General features: G+C 34.7%; 1 protein-coding gene across 7 annotated transcripts in view; it reads left to right on the top strand.

Moving 5' to 3' along the window:
* The window catches only part of CRMP (Collapsin Response Mediator Protein), a 131,148-nt gene that overhangs the window by 67,897 nt on the left and 36,373 nt on the right, over positions 1 to 26,878 (top strand). The window lies entirely within an intron of this gene.

The raw sequence follows: 26,878 nt of genomic DNA, 5'->3' as shown, positions 1-26,878 counted from the left end.
GTCAATTTTAGAAGAGACTAAATTATAAACTATTTATTTCTCCTTGTCGTGTTTTAAGCATGGATTGGGCAATCATTGTAAAAAATTGGCCCTGCAGCGCGTATATCTCTCTTACAGCATCGCCAAAAACTAACGTAGGTATCTTTTTAGATCCATAGATTTGGCTGAGGTTTTCAGACCCTTGAGCATTAGTCAAGTCGTCACGTTTTGCAGCCATACAGAAGCACAGATGGTAGAAGTTAATTTGGTTAAATGGAGACCACGCAATACCGTACCCATGCTGATAGTCACTCAAAAGACATGGTATTCCTTCTCCAACAATCGGAAACGAAATTTAAATGGTTGGTGATAAAAGTGTCGATATATCGTTTTGTGTACATATTTCAATGATTTCAAATAAAGAATTTCAGAAACCGATCGCGTTCAAAATTTTCAGTAATATAATATTGATTTTTAATGGTAATTTAAACTATACCTAAATGCTGTTATCTAGAACCATAAATAATGTAGTCTAGAACAGACGCGATCCAGATTTCGTGAACCGGTTCTACAATCGGATCCCTTGCTCATTCGGTCTCACATTGATAATCTAAACTTTGACCTTTCCAGTATCGTCGCTTAGTGAGCCTTTTTAGATTAGTTAGAGTTAGATCAAAATGTATAAGTAATATAACTTCAAACTGGTTGACTAAATTTCAATAGAAAACGGAATCGCAAGAATAAATAATCACAATCATTGATATGACAATGTTTTGATAAAGTTGAGCCAAATTATTAAGGAGTTATTTTACCCCAATCTGTGATAGTACATACCTGCTTGCTTATAGGGATGATGTTGAAAAAAGAATATTATTTACTTTAGAATAATATAATATATTATGTATTTGAATCTTGATGGGTGGCCGATAAAGTAGTACAGATTGTAGAGTTGCAGCGTGGTAGAGTTGCCACTTCATAACTTTGCACTCCGGCTCTATGGTGACAATGATGTAATATAGTAAAAGGTGCAATGTTATAAAGCACATAGGTACTCTAACTCTGATATATATATTTTTAAGTATTAAATAAAATTTAGTAAAATGTACCATACAATGGCTCAATAAATTTAATGCTTACGTTATACTATTATTATTACATAGTACACTATCGATTATGTATGAGGATGCTCCGCATCTTCAACATCTATGGACCGCACGCCATTGCTACTTATCATAAAACAAATTTACATAATATATACCAACATGCCACAGCGAGCACACATGAAGTTTTTTTAGAAATCATAATTCTTCCAAGATTTATTGGGTAAATACGTATATTATATTTACCCTCACGGTGGAATTTTTGATGGAGCTCCCGTCTCTAACACCATGGATGCGGGGCGGGCTTGATCTTCGTGTCTTGTAAATATTATCAATAGTACAGAGCAAGGACCAAATGAGTTAGGTTTCCCCATTTCTCTTACAAACCTCTTAAAATAACTTAATCCCTCTAGTGACACATATGCTATGTTTACTTACTTCACCCTATCACGCCCAAGTCTTGGAGCATTCATAGACCAAGCACAATGCCACTTCCCTCGGTCCATCGCCACGTCTCGCACCTCCCGCCATAAAGCCCGTAGATCTCTTTTTAGCTCCGCTGCAGGTACCGAGTGTCGCACTCTCTGGCGACATGCGAAACACATGTCGCAACCACGTGAAGAGTCTCTTCGCGATTACTTCACTCACCGAGGGCTACCGCATCCGCTTACAAACTCGAGTGTTTATGTTACAAGCATATATAAGTGAAACGGCAAATAATTTTCAACAATAGGTGGGACGAAATTTCGCATTAGTCGCCAATCGCCGAGCGGCATTCGAGGTGGGAGCACGTCGATTTTTTTGATGATGGCGTCGTAAGAATATATTCATATATCGTGTAAAGATGACTAAAAAACGTTATGCCTGTACTCGAAAAAGAAAACATGTAAATGAATATATTGTTATTATTACTAATATAATAATAAACATATCACTAAATGTTGCATTTTTATGACAAATTATGTTCCGTTCGGCAGGCGTCATTAGCATAATTAATCCGCGCGTCGCATAGTTACGATCTTTTTAGACCATGTCTCAACTGAGGTATAGCCTTAGGGAGCGAAAATGGTATCTACCTAATTTACGGGACTGCACATCGAAATCATTTTTTGTAGATACATATTTTAGTATGTAGGTACCTACTTTGAATAATATTAGAGAATAAAGAAGTTATTTTGTCAATTAGAGTCATCTTTCGTTTAATTTCACGTTCAATTATATTGGAACCGTCTCCATATAAACTGCCTGTTCATTTCATTATAATAATAATTCGTATCCACATTCGGATTTACATTCCGAAGATGGTTTTTTTTGATGGCACGTCTCGGTGTGATGTGATGTGATGTGGTGATGCTATATCCGTAGTGACGTGCTGCGGCGATGGTGGTGCGATGTGCCATGCGTGAGCGCCTGTCTGTCAAGATTCATTCATCCGCCCCCCAAATCGGGACACCATCAATATTTATTATCAGCTTACCGCTTGCTCACCAGGAGTTCAGAACGTAATTCTTGTATAAATATTATTTGTTTTCTGATCCTTAATATTTCATAATATTAAAACAAATAAGTATGAATGAAAAACTGTGCACTGTTTTTGTCTGATCGCTCATAGCATACTAAAACTAGTGTTGGTTTAGGCAGGGTTTAATTGATTTTTAAAAACTTACCAACACTATCTGCAATTTGTTGTCTTAGTTCAATGAAAAAAGATACGTATGACTGACAAACATTTGTGTGTACTATTAATGTCGGATCTTAAGGCGATACATCAGTGAAACGGCAAATAATTTTCAACTATAGGCGCGACAAAATTTTGGACTCGCTGCCATTCGGAGAGAGAACGTCGAGCTGGGAACACGTCAATTTGTTTCGTGATGGCGACGGGGCTATTAATTCTTAAATCTTGTAAAGATGACTAAAAACGTTACCCATTTACTTTAAAAAGAAAACATGTGAATGCATATATTATTATTGTTACTAATATAACAATGAACAGAACATTAAATGGACGCATTTTGAATTTATATGACAAATTAATTTCGTTTGGCATGCGTCATTTGCACCTGCGACCCGCAATCCGCGCATCGCCTAGCTACGATCTTTTTAGACCGTGCCTCAACTGAGGTATAGCCTTAACAGCCTCATAACCATAATCGATAAAAATATTCTTCTAGCTAAAAAATATCTGAAATTATGTATGGTTTAATGGCATAATTTTAGATATTTTATTGATAAACAAATATTTGTTGACTATTATATACCTACTATGGCTTGGATTAGGCAGGGTTTAATTGAAATTTAAAAACTAACAAACACTATCTGCAATTTGTAGTCTTAGCCGGCTCGCACATCACAATTCGCCTTGTGTGCCTAACGGCCATAAATCAAAAGTTGACAAAATTTCGACGAATGTTGCATCGTACATCCTCGCACATCTGCCCAGCGGCAAACGTCAAACACGAAAAAAGAGAAGTCTCTCGTCTGCCATTTTTATTGTGTTGATTGTATGAACAAACGTCAAACGCGGCGGCGTGAGCGAGCAATGACATTGTAGACAGAGACAAAGACAGAAATGACCGATGGCCGCCAGCTGTGCGCTTGCGCGGAGGCGACATTCCCGAGATCGACATGCACGCTTTGGCCATTGCAACTAGACGAATGTCGCAGGGTCGCAGAGTTGCAGTTGCATCGGCCAATCTGCGAAGGTCCATTTGATAACGTTTGTTTCTTGGTTTACGATGACGTCATATCGACGAATTCGTCGTAAGACGCATGCGGCGAGTTCTGATGTGCGAGCCCTCTTAGTTCAATGAAAACAAATACGTATGACTGACAAAAAATAGTGTGCACTATTTATGTCGGATCTTAATAGCCTACCTCCACCCTTCACCACTGATGTTCAATTGATTTGTCTGTAATCATTTTAGCATGTATTTGATAAACATTGAAATAAAATACTAAATTATCGTAGCATATCGTATCAAATACACATCGAAAATATTACAATTTATTGAAAAATACACGAGTTAAACTCTCAATTACAATAATTGTTATGTTTTAACAGCAACCCTCTTGGCTATGTTAACTTTACTTTTAGAGCAGTTTTTAGACAGTTTTGACGGCTAACTTATTGTAACAATTATCATGCCTCAATACATGTGATAAACTACCCTCGATAGCAGCCTTGTGTATAGAATAGATGAGCAGAAAGTTTTATAATAAATGACAATAATAGTGCTTGTATTGATAAAATTAATTTGAAATTTTTCAAAAATCACAGATAGGTATGTTATGAAACGAAATATGACTTTGTCACTCTGGAATATTGTTAAATTCCTTATCAACTTTCTCCATCTTTCTTTATCCTTTATAAGCCTGGTCATTCGACCTCATCGACATTCGCCCTCTGTCCGTGTTTATTCCGGTAGACTGTAGAAAACAATTTACGTGCCACACATGAACACGGAAGACAGTCTTTCACTATTGCTCAGTTCTTGCAGTATCAAGCTTCGGTTCCGTTTTGTGGTTCATGATATCTTCAGTCTAAATAAAGGTGTTTAAAATAATACTATAGACTTCTTATATCTTCTTCTTAAAATTATAAGTACATATTTCGAGCATTAGCCCCTTAATTAGTGGGAAGAAATTCGTGTTACTTTTAATGTCAGTTTAAGTAATAATATGATTAAAAATATACACTATGTATTTCTGAATGTCCCGTTTGCATTATTTTTTCGATTCAATTTAAAATTAAACCAAATACAAAATAATGTGACATTAAATAGTTATACTTTACAAAACAAAGGTTTTTTTATTAGCCACGCATCGTAGTCTCTTGAAAATACAACCAATAATATTATGGTTATTTATTTTGTTAGTTAATTAAATAAACTGCACTAATAGAGGCTGCTGGGTCAAATCATCTTTTAGACGCGATGGAAATTAGAAACTATCATGTTATTCAAATAATAATTATTTACAATGCTTATTAATATTATATAATAATCTGAATTAACGTTTTTTAATAAAAATGTGTTTCGCCCATTTCTAAGAGTAGTTTGGCGATCACTGTAAACGTAAACGAATGAAATAATCAACTGTCGTTGATGCACAAAACTGATTAGCTTCTAATAAAAACAAACACAAAAACTCGAAGCCTTAATACGATTAGACTTGTTATTTTTTCAATAAGAAACGAATATTTACCAACATAATGGTATTTATTTTATAGACGCCAGAATCTTATTATTAAGTTGAGAAAAATAATGCAATAATCCATTGGACGGCAGTCAACCACGAAAATAATATAGAGACCCTGATCTAGAAATGAAATATCCAACTTTCGTTAATAACAGAAGTTTTTAAATATTTTAGATTTACGGCGTCCTTAATGTACAAAGTTTTTTCAAGGTCCCCTAAAATAATACTAATTGGTGGGATAGACGAGGCTGTTGTTCAACACATAGTTTCTTTATAAGGTACGTTAAATAGAGGATACATTTCGCTGGGTACTTTAGTGCAGAACTGGCCTAACTAGCAAGTTGCTATTTATTACGGATAGTGTTTCAGAAATGATTTTTTTTTATAACAGTAACTAAAATCTTATGTTACCTACTTTTAACGTAATATTTAATGAAGAATGTTATATTCACATTGACAATAGTAAAAAATATCTAATATCATTTAATCGAAAGCAGATCATGCCTAACTGCAAAAGTGATATACCTACGTATGATAAGGTCATATGTACGGAAACGATTATATTTATTACGTATACCTATATTAATATACATACTTATATAGGTGTACATAGTATATTCTTTTTAATACTGCAACAGGCCCTGAGGCTCAATAACAGTAGTGTAGTAAAATAGCAGTGAGGTTAGTAATAATATGTGAAACAATCACAGAAAATCACATAAATAATGTTGTGACTTCGCTGGGAATCGTACCCGGAGCTCCCAGATGAAAAGACAGCACCTTACGCACTGGCACTATTAATAAATTGTCACATCACACATAGATGGGACTATTTTACTGAAGTTTTCCTAATACTAAACTCATTATTGGTTCAAATTGCAATTAGACTGGTTCTTCATAATATGGTAGTATAATAAGTTTTTCTGTGTCGGCGTGGCAAAAGGTGTAGCTCAGTAATCGGCCATTCGACATTAGGTCATATCCGATTTAGACTCCGTCCGAAGTGCAACCATTATAAGGGAAGAGCAGTATGAATGATGCATTATTGTTTTATCGCTTAAACGAAATAACTACCAAAACTTACAAATATATCATCAATTTTTATTTTTAATATCCTACGGTGCCTCCAGTGGGTCTATTCTATACTCATCGACCGCTTAAGTGATAAATTGATAATTAATATTATCACTTTATCATAATATTTATGTATTGAGGTATTATAATTGTTAAAATAAGTTATCCGTCTAAACAGTTAAAACTGTCTATCTCGCTCTAAAGTTAACACAGCCAAGAGGTGCTGTTAAAACATAGCACTTAAACAAGCAACATAGCAACTAATAATTATTTATTGTAATTGTTACAATAAGTGCTAATATTTCGATACAAACCTACCCTAGATAGCTTTCGTAGAGGCCGAAAAGCAGTCTTGTGTATAGAATAGACGCGCAGGTCACCGATACGCACACTTTAAAAATGTCTACCCTAAACAGTAAACGTGGTAATATTTTAATTATCTTTAAAACAATAATTAAATAAATAATAAATTTAAAAAAAAAACTATACCTTCAATATTCAGTACCGCACTCCTGCCTCGACATGCAGTAGGTACGACATTGAATGTTCGTGGCAATGCATTAGGAATATGCAGTCACACATTCTTAACAGTAGGGTTCCGTCTGTCCCCTATAATCTTTCCTGTGTCGTGATTCTCTCTACTAATACACAATTAAAAACAACACAGAGATCGGTGACAGTAAGCAGCGATAAATCAGCTGTTTTATTCTTGGTAATGTATATGCTAGTCCCCTAAATTAATATCAACCGGTTTTATGGAATAATGTCACATGAAGGACGTTATTAAATTGTACTGTACGACTTTCAACATACAAAATAAATGCAACACGTTCTTCGGTGCCTAAATACCAAATTAATATAATAACCGTTATAGGTAATATTATTTCGTATTTTACCAGTTTTTTTTTTTGCTGAACGGTGTCCACCTCATTTCAAATTGTTGACACTTAATTACCAATCTTACCTATCAGGTGGATATTTTTTTAATTGAGTATTTTAACTGCACAATTAGCCGATACTAGAGCCGATCCAATGGTAGCTGTCGCCCGGTAAACAACATTAATGCAATAGCCATAACTTGGAGATTTTAATATAAATATTAAAATCTCCTGTCCTGTAACGCAGTGATCCGCAACCAGTGTGCCGCGGCACACTGGTGTGTCGCGAGACGATGCTAGGTGTGCCGCGGAGCATTGCTTCCAAAAAAACACAAATAATTTTGTATATTATACAATACTTACTTAATAGCCAAATTTGCGTACATGGCTGGTAATAAATACATTTGAGCACCTGCATGAACTTAATAAAACAATGCAAGGTCAGAATGAAAATATATTGACGTGATCTGATAAATTAGAAAGATTTAAGACAAGGTTCTCTGCAGATGTAGGTACCAAAAGACCTACTAATTACTAACCTAATTACAAATTTGCTCTAATTGCCAAAAAAGTCGACAAATAATTATTGTTCACCCGACAACTAACCGTAGTTCAAGTGGATGAATTAATAAATACAAAAAATCGCTAAACATAGAATCAATACGATTTATTTTACTTCGAACATCATTTGAAAAACGCTATTTTTAAGTATCACACTGTCTTTAATCTTAGCGATAGGTAGGGGGGCACCGAAGATTCTGGCCTGGGGTCCATATTTTGGTGTATAAATTGTTTTACGTGTGGAGTGCCGCGGAATTGTGGAAAGATCTTTTGTATGCCGTGGGTGAGAAAAGGTTGCGGAGCACTGCTGTAACGCATGAGAGAAAACATATAAAAATGTGTAAGAGAGAGCATGCCAGATGGAAGACATATTATACACACAAGTAAAAACGCAAATTCTAAATTTAAATAATCGGAAGCGTCGTTTATTTAAATCAAGTCGTGAAAAAAAACAATTATTAGTTTTACATATGCTTATAGTGCGGTAATGGCATATCGAGGAATTAGTGTTATCCAAGAGATTTAAAGGTAATTATAATTTAATATGGTGCTGTAACCTATTGTAACCTTATGCAATCAATCAAAAAATGTAAATATTATGGATGAGGAAGAATCATTTGCCATTCCGGGCAGTGTTGACCTGTGTGTAGAAATAGAGAGTATCAGTTGTGTATTCTCCCAATGTGCAGAACCAACCTGCCGGGCGATAACTATGTTCAACCAAATTGCTTCGGGTGTTGATATATTCCACTTGCGTGAGAGGAGTTTAGGTGGACGGTATTGTATATATTCTTAAAATAGGGTCTCCTTAGCAAACTCGGTGTACTTCTTTGAACTTTTTTTTTTTTTTTTTGTGATTTTACCGAGGCTTTGACTGCGACTCGCTGTCATATCGCCTCTTCTCTTCTAGAAGGGGATCCGTCGATCAGGTCCTCACTCCTATTCTGTTAAATAACTTTACAATTTTGCCTAGCTCTTCCGTCTTACCCACCGCCAGGACACCCTTCAATTCGTCGACATTCTCATAGATATCTGCAATTCGCAGCTGTACTCTGTGAATTTCATATTTGGGGCATTGCAGTGCTATATGTGCAATGTCCTCTAAAACATGACATTCATCGCAGAGCTGCGATTCGCTTCTTCCCATGAGGACATCAAATCTTTTGCCCATGGTGTGCCCTGTTCTTAGCCTCAGTATTAACTTAAGCTCATTCCTCGTCAAAGAAGACTCTACAAACCAGGGCACCTCTCGTGGTGATGGTAGAATTGACTTACTCCATTTCCCCTTTTCTAATGATGCCCTATGGTGAAAATCTATCCACATACTATGGCACATTTTTTTTATAGCCTCATTCCAGTCCAGGTTTTCTGGTATCCACTGATGTGGTACCCCTGAATGGCCGGCTTCCTTTGCCAGATCATCTGCCCTTTCATTTCCCTCAATGCCCATGTGCGATGGGATCCATTGAAGGCATAGATCTCCTTCTTTGAACTTCTAAGATGTATATGACGTAATTGTATTTTCACTGCTGTTTTATGTTTATATTATGATCTCTTTCTATATTTCCATTTTTATCGTTTTTATTACTTTTCTTCTTTATAATAATGTTTCATGTCATGTTGTGAACGTCTTAAACTTATAATTTGTAATGTCCACAATATGTTTAAAAAAACATTGTAATTGAAATCAGCAAAGCATCGTCGCTTGACCAACGAACGAGTTCAGTGATGGCGTGCTCGGATAATACTATACAAAGACACCGCTATGCTGATGCAGCAGCTCACAGACAAATAATTGAGTCTGAAACATCATAACAGACAGTAAGACAGAACATACACGTAAACAGTCTTTAACTTTTCAATTTTAGGTCCTGTGGTGAGTGCCACACTTTGGCAGTAGGCCTCATAATATTCCGCTTAAGCAATTGAATAAAATATATCTTTAATAAAATGATTGAACAATAATATTCTTTTCGGACTTTTGCCGCCCCCTAAATCTTACCGTCCGGGTTTTTTGCACCCCAACACCCCTGCTCGGCATACCCTTACGTAGAATGCAATCAGCACAAATGAAATTTATGAAAATACTCCTCACCGAACAGAAAGACCACGTTGGATCGATCGAAAGGGAATACAATGGAGCCACTGAGACAGAAGAATTCTGGAGTCCAATGCTCACTTTGAACCGTAGCGCTATTGGAAGAAGAACAATATAATAATTTTGCTCGAACTAGTGCGTACTCGAACCAGTATCTAACAATAATAATCTGGATTACTCTGGAATTGTGTTTATTCGATATGAAATTAAATAAATAAATTCTAAAAATAATAATTGTCACCGGCATAATTCATACTTTAACCAACCTGGCACAGCGTCACCGCTTTCCAATAATTTCCTCAGAGAATGCATCATGGCCCCTACATCCTAAAGCGGGCTCTCAGGCTAGCATGCCAACCTACCTATCGATAAGGGTAAGGTCAGTGTATCGCGCTGCAGTAGCGTTTTCCAAATGGTGTACGCGGTAAAATTAAGGTGTATTTTTCGAGATTTTTTGTATTTTTAATGTGTACATCCATTTGAATTATAGAGTTGTCAAGTATCGGCACACAGTTAAAAACAGCATCGTTCAAATATTTTATAATATTAATATCATTGAAGTAAAATAACGCCTGATTGAAGTAAACTTTTTTACTATTAGAGCAGATTTGTGATCTGTGTTTATCCCGCTTATCTGGTTGACTCGTCACGCCGGGCCCCCAGACCAGAGAACCTGTCACACCGCCCCCCCCTCTAGTGGGGGCCATGGAATGGATACATAGGTTGCGACATTGCTGGTAGTTCCTTGGGAATTATTACTAAATTACTGGCAAGTCTATTCTGCATCGTATATAAATACCATGATATCGTTTCACCCCCATAATATAGCTCCTTATCATCCTATCCTCTAAATACCATATCCTTCCTCTCAAAGATATCCACCTTTCTCTCGTTTATGTTCACTGAATGGGAAAAATGGTGCCTAGTCTATATAAACACTTAAATACGCCTAAAAGTAATCATGTATTCTTGTTAATCACTTCTTGTTTCCAATTAAAATATACATTTCTCTGCTGACGGACATCTACACTTTATTAGAATGTTATTTTCTTTCCGAAAACACACGTTAATAAAATAAAAAGCCTGCTGCGGTGTTGAACATCACTCAACGTCTCTGTAATAAATTTCTTCACACAAAAGCTCGCAATGAAAATTGATTTCTTTTAATTTTAAGCACCCACTTAATTTTAACGTTAAAGAATTTCAGTTACTTAACTTTTTGGTTTTACCCTCTTCTAAGATTAATCTTTGCTCATTTTTGTTATAACTTGCTTTATGTTATAAGCTGATCTTTCATATTGTAAACGTCTTGAATTAATAATTTATTATAATAATTATAATTATAGACTTATGATACTTTACGGGGAATGGCAGTAAACACGATATGATTTCGATTCGAGTGATAGGTAATTGATAATAGAAATTTCATTTACGGTCGGGTCTGATCAAACACAATTATTATTTTCATACTAATTATTTACATAAGAACATGTTTATATTGATTTTTAAGTTATTGGCGGGGCTCGAGATTACACCATGCTCTCTCGGCCTGAAAAAAAACAAGACTAGTAAAGTTACATTTTGAATGGCATCTTGTTCAAATTCATTTGATTCTATACAAAATTGCTACTAAATGAAATAATTTAAGCCAAGGAGGATCCTAAGAATCGATAATTTTGAACACATTGCACATACCGCTATTTTTATTTTTTCAAATGGGACGAACCGTTATACGACCATGCTGATGGCATGGTACAATTATTGCATTTTCAATCGATTCGTGATTCGGTCATGGTTTCATTGAAGAACTCAGAACAATTTTTGTTGGGTTATAAGAAAAATAATAAAACCTCAATAAAAAAATTACCACTAATATCGCCTGGAAACATCGACATTATATATCTTTGTGACCCCTAGAACCTATTCCAATTATTGTCAGATGCGTTCCGCATATTATGTATACGAAAAGTCTATGTGAGCCTGGTCTATAAGTAGATACACTGTGTTTTGTTCGCTGTTCGAATATATACATTAGCTCTACATTCACCACCGACATGGTCCAAGATTCAGCTTACTGTATATATTGACGAATGTTTTATACATCAGTATCCTAGTTTTTCCGTGTACATTCCTCGCCCATAGAATAGGTTTTATTTCCTGCAACGTTCAGTGGATTATACGTAATATTCGAACATAATAATAATAATAATAAACTCAGCACAGTAATGAATTAGACATCGTCACCGTCTGTTATTGTCATTCTACAACACTACAACTCAGTCACAGTTATTCTGAGTCGGCAGTGCATTGTATAGTACCTAATCTAAAATCACTGCATTGCGATGCAACTGATGAACTCGCAGATAAATCATCTTCATAAGCGGTGGTAATATCCGCGCATATTGCGGACACACGTCAGACTGCAGACAATCATTCTGTACTCAACTTAGTGCAATTTATCGCTAGCATTGTTAACAAACTGACTGCCTCATTAGCCGTATTCAGTTGTAAATCCGATTCATTCATTCAGCTTCTCTACAAATTCGCGCCATTTTCCTTGGTCCAATACAACGTGCTTCGTCTTCGAATCGCCGTCCTTGTCAATTCCGCATATTCTGTTATGTTATATCTACCATAGCAACCAGTGGCGAAGGGTGGATGTAAGCTGTTAAGCTCTGACAGAAACAGTGCACACTAAAGTTTGTCAGTCATTTGTTTTCATTGAATTAAGACTACAATTTACAGATTGTGTTGGTTATTTTTTTAAATCCCTGCGAAAACCAAGCCATAATATATAATATTCGTATATCTATAAAATATCTAAAATAATGCCATTAAATCATACATAATTTTGGATATTTTATAGATAGACGAATATTTGTTATCGATTATGGTTTGGTATATAGGCAAGGCTTAATGAATTATGAAAAGCTAATCAACACCATCTGCAATATTTATATTCTGAATTCAACGAAAACAAATAAGTATGACTGAAAAGTGTGCACTAGTTTGTCGGATAGCCCATAACATACCAAAACTCTTATGGTTTGGCTTAGGCAGGGTTTAATTGATTTTTAAAAACTAATTAACACCATCTGTAAATTGCAGTTTTGGTTCAATAAAAACAAATACATATGACTAACATAGTTTTATGTGCACTATTTATGTCGGATCTTAACAGCCAACCTCCACCTTTTGCTACTGATAGCAACAGATTATTCATCTTCTTTCCATACAAATATCCACAAATAAAATAATATTAATGTGTCATTTTCTTCCAATTTCTATGGATGAATTATTCATCTAACCCTAACCATATTTCGTGCTATCCAGAAAAGTACCCTCCCCACGCTGTACTGGAAATCTTCAACTTATTTTTTATTCTTCTGCACATCATTTCATCGTGGTGGTTCAGGATTACATAATTATTTTATGAATATTTCAGATGTATCTTTTAATTTGGTAATATTATATTATATATATAATATTATCGTCTGTGTGTGATTCCCATCTGAAAAAGTTTTATTCTAATCAGGGCCGGCCAATGGGTCGAGCGATCCAAATGATCGCCTGAGGAGCCGAGTTTTAGGGGGTGCCAAGTTGAACTACGTGAACACATTTTCCGCTATATTATTTTACTATTAAAGATTAATTACTGATCAAAAATCTCGTTATTTAAAACTGGACCCCACATGCCAAAGTGTCGTTTCTGACAGATTAAATTTTTTGTTTTTATGTATTCTATTTTTATCGATCAAAAAAAGGAATGCAGAGAAATAAACATCAGATAAGCAATACAAATACAAAACTCAATTAATATATTAATTACTTAAAGTAATTAGGTACGCAGTAGAGATGGTTTATTAAACAAACGGTTCTCAAATATAAAACTGATACATAAATTGATTTTTACCCAGATCCACACGGGCTCTCATACAGGGATTATTACCCCACACTTTATAAATGATTGTGTACAGTTTACCGTCGGAGGGAGAGACACTAAAGGCACCATTGCAAAACATCGTATTGTGAGGAGAATGAATCTCATTTTAGCTTATCTCCACAATTCGCATACTACCACGTTTACACGTGCATGAATTTACTGCTGACAGTACTTATTATCGCAGCCATAATAAGAAAATCCACGTGTAGACATGTATTATGCAAGTTACAAAAAAATATGAATTTTCACGTGACAGTTGGATTTGTTCAATATCTGCTCCTTCGCAGTATAATGATAGTGGCGAACCTGCCGGTAAAAAAGCGAACTACACCGCGCATTTTGAGGTTAACCGATTTTCATTACCTGTCAAATAGTACTATAAAATGACAACATCGCATCTCGCTTACTTTTGAAGAATGAGATTGGCGAGACAGTCAGCACTTTTACGTGTAAACAGTTCTTATCGCGATAGTTTAAAATGCACACTATTGCTACAAGTAAATCCATATGTGAAGCGCATAGTTTCGAAAGCCCCTAAAACGATTTTAGTTAGTTCTGAGGAAAATGAGAAAAACGATTTTAGGCAGTTTTGAGAAAAATTAGTAAAACTCATATCTATTAAATCTGTGAACATTATGTAGGTATTTGTTTTTTAATTCGTTAGAATATTTTGGCTTTCCATTTTAAGGGTATTTGAAAAGCACACCCAAACATTTTAGCGGGTTTTGAAATTTACCCTAATTTGTGATCATACGGTATTAACGGTGTTTGGCGTTTTTTAAAGCTCAATCTTTGGCCATCCCATATGTAACAAAAATATCCATCTAAATACATATAGGTATTACTCAAAAAAAATCAAAAACCGTTCTAGGGGATTTTGAAACTATGCACTTCATGTATAGACGTACAGGCGCTATTACCTACAGAATCAAACACCCATCATGAACAGTGAACAATGCGTATTATTATATTTTTTTTCATTGATCAATGATTGATCTCCATCGAGTAATGCTTACTATCTAGCGTGATCTTCTAAATCGCATGTCTCTATTGTATTATTATAAATTATAATAGTACACCATAACAATGGCTGCCGGCCCATAAATGAAAACTTTGAATTAAAGTTTTTTTTATATTATTGGTTCTATCGCCGCGTCTAATTAAAACTTCCGGCGTTGGCTGGGTTCGGTTCCGAACGGGGAGCCGGCCGGTCGGACGAACGGGCGTCCAATTGAATATGTTTTGCATGCAAATCAACTAACTACTGTGCTACGTGGTCAAAGCACCTATCTTAGCAGTTGACAACAGTTCACACTATAATTTTACGTGCCTAATAAATAAACATGGTAAACGTACTGTTAGTGGCAAAAACTCTATAGTAAACGAATAGAATTTACCACTTACCTTACCTTCCTTACCTTGGACTTTCGAATAAAGCATTTAATTCCGAGAAGTTTTAATCACAATATTCAATTATGTATTACTACAAATAATCAAAAAGTGACGAAGTAAAACGTCGGGTCACCCTCGCCAACAGGTGCTATTTTGGTCTCCAAAATCTTCTAAAGAACAAAGCATTTTCAAGGAAAACCAAAACAACCTTATATAAAACTCTCCTGCGCCCGGTATTAACATATGGATCAGAATACTGGATACTCAGCAAACAGGGTGAGAGAAGTGTGGAAATCTTTGAAAGGAGAGTTTTGAGAATAATCTTTGGGTCTGTTCAAAAAGGTGGCATTTGGAGGTCAAGATATAACGAGGAGCTATACACATTTTATGGGGACGAAAATATCACGTGGCGTATGAAAATGCAGAGACTGTGCTGGATCAGCCACGTGCATAGAATGCTGGAGGATATACCGGCTAGGCAGACTATGTGTGCAAGCCCCGATGACAAGAGAAGACATGGACGGCCGAAATTAAGATTGCTGGACGGGAGATTTAAGAATGCTTGGTGAAACCAATTAGAGAGTGTCGGCGCTGAATCTTCCAGGATGAAGAAAGTTTTTGAAGGAGGCCAAGACCCACCAAGGGTTGTAGTGCCATAAATGATGATGACGACAAATAATCAAAATAGATTTTTAGTGCGACTTTAGATCAAGCACAGCGCCAGCAAACTGACATATTATAATTTTAATAGAATCTTTGGATTATCTTGACCGTAATTTACACGTTTACTTTCTTTAGAAACCATTGGTGACGTCTGGTGCTGAATTTTAATATTAAAAAAATCTTAAAAAAAACAAATTGCAAATACCATGCCAATTTAGCTCGCGAAGAGCCTAATATACTGAGAAAAACATAAAAGCATACGAATCTCTACCATTCTACAAAATGGATGTAACAACAATATGCATTTATACTTTAGATCAAGCACAGCGCGAGCAAACTGACATATTATAATTTTAATAGAATCTTTGGATTATCTTGACCGTAATTTACACGTTTACTTTCTTTAGAAACCATTGGTGACGTCTGGTGCTGAATTTTAATATTAAAAAAATCTTTAAAAAAACAAATTGCAAATACCATGCCAATTTAGCTCGCGAAGAGCCTAATATACTGAGAAAAACATAAAAGCATACGAATCTCTACCATTCTACAAAATGGATGTAACAACAATATGCATTTATACTTTAGATCAAGCACAGCGCGAGCAAACTGACATATTATAATTTTAATAGAATCTTTGGATTATCTTGACCGTAATTTACACGTTTACTTTCTTTAGAAACCATTGGTGACGTCTGGTGCTGAATTTTAATATTAAAAAAATCTTTAAAAAAACAAATTGCAAATACCATGCCAATTTAGCTCGCGAAGAGCCTAATATACTGAGAAAAACATAAAAGCATACGAATCTCTACCATTCTACAAAATGGATGTAACAACAATATGCATTTATACTTTAGATCAAGCACAGCGCGAGCAAACTGACATATTATAATTTTAATAGAATCTTTGGATTATCTTGACCGTAATTTACACGTTTACTTTCTTTAGAAACCATTGGTGACGTCTGGTGCTGAATTTTAATATTAAAAAAATCTTTAAAAAAACAAATTGCAAATACCATGCCAATTTAGCTCGCGAAGAGCCTAATATACTGAGAAAAACATAAAAGCATACGAATCTCTACCATTCTACAATATGGATGTAACAACAATATGCATTTATACCCTAAAACTTATTCTATTAAACTGACAATGAGTTTTAAATACTTACGTTTATAAACGCACCGCATTACCGTAAGATTCGACGTGTCCGGAAACTTGTACGTATGCAGTTCGCCGTACCACACTTTACCGTGAAATGTTAAAGACCGTCCAACCTCTTTGGATCGTATAGTACTGACATAAAATTCATGTCTAAATAAAACACGGTTCTTGTCGATTTACACTGTCTTTACAGGAAGCCAGCAGCAATCAAATTTTGAAAATAGCCGATATACTAGATTATTTGTTAGGTTAAGTTTACATTCTTTAATTTGGCCAAAATCAGCTATGAAAATTGAATTAATGTTCATATTGAATCTAATAAAATTGGAGACCGTATAGTATACGGTCATCTCATTACATAAGAAAGCTCACGGCGAACTGTGCCACGGTGAAATGTTTTACGTTCAATTTACATGTAACCAAGATTCGATGGATTTGACAGGAAACAAGGAAACGTAAGAAGGCCGCTGAATGAGATAAAGCTATGCAACATACGCAATCTATACACAACCAGCGATAGCAACTATAAACATATTAACTTTGCCTATTCCCTGCGCGCGTTAATCACTTTCTCACTGAGGTTATGATTAGGGCCCGGATTTATATGCTAGTGCATGTTTTGTTGGGGTTTATGCACAGCTATGAGAGTTGCACAGAAATCTGTTTTGAAAGACACAGAATCCAAAAATAAAATTTTATTGTGCATATAAATGCATATTTGAGACGTTAGAGCATATTTGAGACATAAATGCATATTTCATAAATAAATGCATATTTTAGAGCTTTTGAATGTATAATTTTAGTTTTTGTAAATTATTTTATCGAAATATAACTAAGTTAGGGAAGAAGATAGTTTAGCTGCACTTGCATTTTTAATGCCATCTCCGAGCTGTGGATTTATCAGTGGAAAAAGTGAAGTCAACTCGGGCACTATTATTTAAAGTTTGCCCAAGTGGACGTTGAGTGGTAGTTTTCCGCATATAAACAAAATACTGACAGATACATCATGACTATAAATTATCTATGTATTCCAAGTTCCTTATATAATAAGTAGGAATAGTAAAGCCTTTTTATAATTTAAATAGTAATTACTTAAGACCCTTTTTTATGGCAACCTCCCTCTTTCTATAGTGGAAAATCGGGTGTGGACATTTAATATTCGGTGTGTAATTTCCTGCCTAAATTGATACAAAAAACGCGACCCTTTTTACACGCGGACCGTCAGTTGAGCGCCCACGCCCTTCACCGGAAGCACGCGCGCCGGCGTTGCGAGCCGCTGACCCCACACCAGGCATACTTAATTAATATCAAAATCCGAATAATTTTATTTAAAGAATATTAAAATGGGGAAAAAACCCCTTTTATTATCTTCTATGCGTATCTATATATAGATTCAGACGCATCGCCTGACCGACAGTACACTACCTGCTAAATAGTTAAATGATATGATATAACAGTTGGTTACAAAGTGTGACGAATCAAATGTTTATCAAGCCGTATTCAATCGATGTTTGCGTACAAATAAGGACCCCCCATTATACTAACAAGGCCAACTATGGTCAGGCACTGAATAGTTAGTTACGATGATAGTGACGATTTTTTTTTTATATAGGAAAAAGTATAAGTATATACATATAATATTAATACTATCGACCGAAAGTACTTGATGGAATTTGAATTTAAATTCTAATGGATTTAAGTTTTGTACTATTCCATTTGAGTCGTTTTTGCGTTCAGACACTGTGTACACTCACCAAAACGCAAATACACACTGACAACAATAAAGTAAGTAAAAACTTTATCACCTACCTATTAAGGCGATACATCAGTGAAACGGCAAATAATTTTCAACTATAGGCGCGACGAAATTTTGGACTCGCTGCCATTCGGAGAGAGAACATCGAGCTAGGAACACGTCAATTTGTTTCGTGATGGCGACGGGGCTATTAATTCTTAAATCGTGTAAAGATGACTAAAGACGTTACCCATTTACTTTAAAAAGAAAACATGTGAATGCATATATTATTATTGTTACTAATAGAACAATAAACAGAACATTAAATGGACGCATTTTGGATTTATATGACAAATTAATTTCGTTTGGCATGCGTCATTTGCACCCGCGACCCGCAATCCGCGCATCGCCTAGCTACGATCTTTTTAGACCGTGCCTCAACTGAGGTATAGCCTTAAGCCCACAATAAAAATATAACAAACTAATTATGAATAGTTAAAGTGTTTGAAAAAAAACCCTTCCTTATCAATAATAATACACTCGATAAGCGTATAATAAATCGTCAAAACCTAATAATACATCATTAGTAATTATAAACAATAAAAATACTACACTCGAAAGGCTCAAAATCGTCCATTCTGGGAACAATGTTAACGTATCGGGAATTAATGGAGTTGACTAATGAGATATATCTATGATGTCAGAGCGGCATGCACAATCTAAGATTTCGATCCTAAGGATAAGTCGCCGAAAAGCATGACTTAACTATAGACAATCCTGAGTATAGAGTTAAGGAATCCTTAATCATAGACTACTTTTGTTATGAACACGCCCCCTTCTGTATTACCATTTACCACTGACAGCTGCTGTCAAAATAAATTCGCATGTCTATAAAACAGTCCATACACTCAAATTCATTTAACATTGTATCTCAATATGGATATTGATAGTGCTAATTCGTTTGGCATGTACTTGCAGAATATTATTTTACTTTTATACGCCAGCCCGCAGAAATACAAGATGCCAGAATGACACTTGACGCTCGTGTTACCATGTTAAAAAAATATTTTGCGGTGCCTGTGGAATCACGTATAATGACTTATAACGTAAACATAAGAGTATTATAATTAAATATTAATATGTATTTATAGCTATTGCATTTATAAAATGCAGTTGTCATATTTTTGTCATCGTTTACCAATTATAAAATAATTTACCTAAACTATAGGAAAGAGAATTTTTAAATATGGTATTATTTTCAATAGAAATGATCTTAACTAAGGACAATGTTTCTGCATAGTGTTTTCTGCTAAGGAAATTTTAGTTATGACAAATGTTTCTGCATTCCGCTCTCAGTATTTAAAAGTTATTAGTTAAACAATTAATATTTAATAATATTCTTACATGATACTTACCTACTTCTTTTTTTTGGAGATGCCGAAATGCGAAACCCGGATCGCGAAAAACAACTCAAATGGAATAGTACAAAACTTAAATGCATTAGAATTTATATAGACATATATATTCTTTTTAACATTAAAACAGGCTATGGGGCCCAATGACAGTAGTGTAGTGAAATAGTAGTGTATTTAATAATATATGAGATTCAATCACATACACCCAGGCTTTGAGAAAATCACATATATATATTCTGACCTCAACGAGGTCGAACTCGGGGTCTCTGGATGATAGGCCAGCGCCTTACGCACTGGACTACAAAGACCGATTATTTATTATATTCGAAAGCAATGCGGTAACTTGTTTGCTGAAAAAGCATCAATGAGGAAACTGACAATACGTCAAATGACGCTGAAGACCTGGCAGCGAAAAGGGGGGTGCCTCCACCAAGGGCAGGCACACATCTTTGAACCCTTGTAACAGCATATAAGTAGAAAAATTTACAATGAATCATAAATAGTTACATAATCAATCCTCTTTTTTCTTCTATACCTTTTTGTCAATCATTAGGTATCTGCGTATGTCCTTAATTCTCCGTTAAATATTCGTTTGAAGTTAACCCGTCTTAGAGCACAGGCGTATGTATGACTGGCGTGAACTGTTTCAAGGCCCCTTTTAAATCTTCAGTTGAATCAATTGCGTCATCTGCGTGAAAGAAACCCGCCGCAGAGTTTATAAGAATAATTTTAGCCATAACATGTTGTGTAGATATGACTGCTAATCCAATTTTAATTTGATTATGATTTTCAACTAATAGTGTTTTGTTTCACTAACGAAATGGCCTAAATGCGTATTGATTTGTAACTTATTCACTTTGAAATAATTCTGAAAGTTAAATGAACAACATTTTCTTTCGCGTTCTTATTTGTTTGTAGCTTTCAATGTCAAGGTGCAATGTAATGCCAATTAAATGTTTATCAGTAAAGAGGCGGGTACAGGTAGGCTGCAAAAAATGTGTGAAAAAAACGGTCTGCTGGCAATTTTCCCCCAACACTGCTCATTATTCCATTAGTCCACTTTTCTGCCTGGCAATACTATATTTACGTATTATTATTAATACTATGTGAATGTATTATTTTTGTATGAATAACTTTTGGTGTAGCCAGTGGCGTGCGACTCCATTGTAATCAAACTAAGCCGGCTGTTTCAAATGTTGTGAAAATTACACTCAAACTTTTGACATATTCGGGTTATCGCGATGGAAAGTCTCTCAAACTGTTAATGCCCATTTATGGTTAAAGTATCCTTCGACATGGAACATATTTAAACTTGACCCAATTCTAATCATTTAACTAACTGGCCAATTAACATACATAAAGCGAAACATAATCTCGTATTTTCCACTTTATTTTCAGAAGCTTCTATTGATTTCAATTCCAGCGCATCTATTCTATACACAAAACTGCTATCGGGCGCTATCGGCGGTTATCGATGGTAGTTTATCATACGTTTGTATTGAGATATTATAATTGTGTATCTCGCTCTAAAATTTAGCACAGCCAAGAGATGTGCTGTTAAAATATAGCACTATTATAACAATTACAATCAACTTATTGTAAATATTATAATATGTACCTACTTCAATATAAAAATTTGAAAAACTACCAGTGATAACCGCCGATAGCGGCCGATAGCAGTATTGTGAATAGAATAGATGCGCAGATTCCTTATAAACATTAATACACACCCTTTTTTTAATTATTGTAGCTTATATTTTAAAGAATATAAAATAATATCATTGTCTGTTTCATTATCCTTTGTCTTTTATGTGGTCTTTCCATTGATTAAAATAATATATAACTGGTCTTTCCGCGTTCTTTCCAAGCAATGGTAAATACTCGTGAATTTCGGTAGCGAAGAACTGGTGATCGAGAAGAGAGAAATGAGCTATGGAGAGGCCTTCATCCAGCAGTATATCGACTTCTGCTCATGATAGTGATGCTTGTCCACAATGCTAACTAAATCGGTTTCAGAAGGGTTTATATAAGTACCTACGTATTTATTTCAAACTGAAAAAGCAAATGAATCGTATTATAATGCTAACTTTTTCGATGGAATCGTTTCGTTTGGATTGAATAAAAATTCTATATTGAACGCATTTATTATTATAATATACATTCATATTATATCTATATCTTTGCACCCATGTTGCGTTGGTCGGTGGAGCTAACATCGTGAATGCAGGTTTATACTCAGCGTCTGGAAAATATTGCATGTTGTTTTATTCATATTAATGGCTAAATGGCAACAACCGTTTCCTTGTTTAAAAAAATTCATTTCCCAGCATTTATCAATGTTTCCCAGCTCTAAAAGACTCCATTTTTAATCTGTATTTTATTTATAAATTATAAATAAAGGTAACTAACTACCTATTCATTTATTTTATAGTAACATCTATCGATAGGACATAAAACTAACTGTCTCGGTCGATAATAAAAACACGCGTCACCGAACAATCAGTCCAACACTAAACGTACTCCATCCGCAATTGATGTAAAACTAATTAAATGTATGTCGTTCTATCATAAGATTATCGTTCTAAATGTATATATTATTATATATCGTAATGTAGTTTGAAGTCAATGGTGGAATAATAAAATCAACAAAGATAAATCCTGTTTTGTTATATAATAATATGTACCTATCCAAAATCAAAAATAGTAATAACTTCCCGAAAATAATTTAATCCGAAAAAAACATCCACTTAAAATGATACTATAGAGTAGATCGACAATAATAAAATTGTATGAGTCAGATACTGTATAGATTGAGTATTGCAATGTCAGGAAGGTAAATATATAAGATATAATGTTTTCTCTAGTCTTATACTACGTCTATATACTCACGATTAAAAATACGACGACTCAGGACTAGGGATTCCAATCCCGGGATCCCGAGCTATTTTCGATACCTATGAATCCCGGGATTGATAAACATAATCCCGGGATTTCGGGATTGATTTTTGTTATCAATTTTTATGGAGAATAAAATAAAAGCGAAAATATAACAGAAAAAATACTTTTAATAAAAATAACTACATTTGAAATAAACTTAGTTTGAATGAAGTTTGATTTATACCCACGTGTAAGTTGCCGATTCATTTTATTTTTCCACGTAAATTATTAAAAATGAGAAAGATTGGGAAAAAACAATACTTTCCACTTTTAACAAAGTAATTCCACCATGGCCTCATACGTTTTACAGCAGTTTCATATTTGGCTGACTAATTAGATTTATGAAGCGGAAAGGCCATAAGTACACTATGATTATTTGCTTTACTATTTTAAATCTCGCTAACCCATTCATTAAGTCTTTACTATCAGAAACAGCAATCTCATATTAAATTTACATTATTTTATATATTACTAGCTGAAGTACCTGGCTTCGCACAGTGTCGCTTCGTGGTTATATTTATCTTAGATATTTGAAAAATAATAAAAGGTAATTATTTTTTTAATATTAAAATATCTGTGTAATACAATATGGCAATATGAAAATAATTCTAATAGGAGTAAAGGTCAAACATAAGAACACTAAATTAAAATCGAATCCAAAATATGAAAACGTTATTAATGTTATTAATATGTAGTAAAAAAAAAAACAAAATTAGATGGAACAAACAAACAACAAACTTTGTATTTTATATAATAATAATTTAGAAACCTTCGCAGGTGTGCGCACAACAACTGACAAAAGTTTCATCGCAATCGGATGAATGGTATAGGAACGCATACGAATAGTAGAAGAAGATGATTTTCTAATTCAGAAATCTTTGTGGGCATGCGCATGACAACTCACCAAAGTTTCATTGCAATCGGATTAATGGTATAGGAACGCATACGAATAGAAGAAGAAAAAGATGGTTTTACTAATTCAGAAACCTTTGCGGGCGTGCGCACTACAACTGGTCAAAATTTCATCACAATCGGATGAATGGCATAAGAACGCATACAAATAGAAGAAGAAAAAGATGATTGTACTAATTCGGAAACCTTTGCGGGCGTGCGCACAACAACTGGTCAAAATTTCATCACAATCGGATGAATGGCATAAGAACGCATACAAATAGAAGAAGAAAAAGATGGTTTTACTAATTCAGAAACCTTTGCGGGCGTGCGCACAACAACTGGTCAAAATTTCATCACAATCGGATGAATGGCATAAGAACGCATACAAATAGAAGAAGAAAAAGATGGTTTTACTAATTCAGAAACCTTTGCGGGCGTGCGCACTACAACTGGTCAAAATTTCATCACAATCGGATGAATGGCATAAGAACGCATACAAATAGAAGAAGAAAAAGATGATTGTACTAATTCGGAAACCTTTGCGGGCAAGGGCACAACACTTGATCAAAATGTCATTGCAATCGGATGAATGGTATAGGAACGCATACGAATAGAAGTAGAACATGATTTTCTAATTCAGAAATCTTCGTGGGCATGCGCACGACAACTCACCAAAGTTTCATTGCAATCGGATGAATGGTGTAGGTACGCATTCGAATAGAAGAAGAACATGATGGTTGTACTAATTCAGAAACCTTCGCAGGCGTGCGCACGACAACTCACCAAAGTTTCATTGAAATCGGATGAATGGTATAGGAACGCATACGAATAGAAGAAGATAGAATAGAAGAAGAAGATGGTTGTACTAATTCAGAAACCTTCGCGGGTGTTGGCACAATTACTGACGAAAATTTTATTGCAATCGGATGAATGGAATAGGAACGCATACGAATAGAAAAATATAGAATAGAAGAAGAAGAAGAAGAAGAAGATGGTTGTACTAATTCAAAAACCATTGCGGGTGTTACCACAAAAACTGACGAAGGTTTCATTGCAATCGGATGAATGGTATAGGGACCATACGAATAAAAGAAGATATAATGAAGAAGAAGAAGAAGAAGAAGATGGTTGTACTATTTCAGAAACCTTTGCGGGTGTTAACACAACAACTGACGAAGGTTTCATCGCAATCGGATGAATGGTATAGGTACCATACGAATAAAAGAAGATAGAATGAAGAAGAAGAAGAAAATGATGATTTTTCTAATTCAAAAACCTTCATGGGTGTGCATAAAACCACTTACCAAAATTTCATTGCAATCGGATGAATGGTATAGGAACCATACGAATAGAAAAATATAGAATAGAAGAAGAAGAAGAAGATGGTTGTACTTATTCAAAAACCATTGTGGGTGTTACCACAAAAACTGACGAAGGTTTCATTGAAATCGGATGAATGGTATAGGGACCATACGAATAAAAGAAGATAGAATGAAGAAGAAGAAGAAGAAGAAGATAATTGTACTATTTCAGAAACCTTTGCGGGTGTTAACACAACAACTGACAAAGGTTTCATCGCAATCGGATGAATGGTATAGGAACCATACGAATAAAAGAAGATAGAATGAAGAAGAAGGAGAAAATGATGATTTTTCTAATTCAGAAACCTTCATGGGTGTGCATACAACCACTTACCAAAATTTCATTGCAATCGGATGAATGGTATAGGAACCATACGAATAGAAAAATATAGAATAGAAGAAGAAGAAGAAGAAGATGATGATTTTTCTAATTCAGAAACCTTTATGTGTGTGCATACAACCACTTACCAAAATTTCATCGCAATCGGATGAATGGTATAGGAACGCATACGGGACAGACACACAGACATTCATTTTTATATATTAGTATAGCCTATACTCTTCGCGCAAGTGCAAGCAATAAGTTTACAAAGTTTTATCGCAATCGGATGAACGGTATGGCTGCGCATTCAATACGAACAAACAAACACACAAATATTAATTTTTATATATTAGATATAATATTATTTACACCATTAAATTTATGTATTTCCAAGATTGAACGTAGATATACAATATTAACAATAAATATATTAAATAGTATTAATTATACTAGATTTATATATATTATATTACTATTTATACTATTTATTTATTTTTGACCGATTTTATCAATGTTATGTGTAAATATAAAAAAAATATATTAACAATGGAAAAAATGCCAATCCCGGGATTGTCAAATTGTAATCCCGAAATCCCGGGATCAGAATTTTGGCTCGGGATTGGATTCCCTACTCAGGACCACTGCAGGTAGCTGTTTCCAATGTATTATGTCTACTGCCACCCCTAGCATTTTTCAGTGCTTTCACGTCATCTGCCTCTTGCCAAATTAATGGCCATGGAACTGTACAATTCGTCGCAATCAGTCAGATGATGAACTTTATCTGATATTCAGCTCCTGTGGAATCGGGCATTGGTTCCATATCAAACATTCTACACTAGCATTGTTATCATTATTTAAGTTTCTTTCTAAAGTCTTACAATATTTGCGATTCTATACGTAAACACAATATCGTGCATGTATTTAAGTAATATGTATGGCATATTAAAAAAATATTTTTTTCGTGTTCGAAATAATGGCTTTTTAAAGATGTAATCGTGCGATTAGCATTATTTAAGATTAATTTTACACGAGATGTGACAACATGATTTCCGCCATTTCAAGTGGAACCAATTTTTCGTTTCGTGCAGCTTCTAGTTAAATTATTGTTGTGAAACACGTACACCTACCTACCCATATATATTTAACTATATGTAGTCATT

The sequence above is a fragment of the Rhyacophila brunnea genome, unplaced genomic scaffold, assembly GCF_057557595.1.
Source record: "Rhyacophila brunnea isolate RB1 unplaced genomic scaffold, BYU_Rbru_1.0 scaffold_4, whole genome shotgun sequence".
In the NCBI taxonomy this organism is placed as follows: Eukaryota; Metazoa; Arthropoda; class Insecta; order Trichoptera; family Rhyacophilidae; genus Rhyacophila; species Rhyacophila brunnea.
This window is presented reverse-complemented; position numbering and strand designations above follow the sequence as displayed.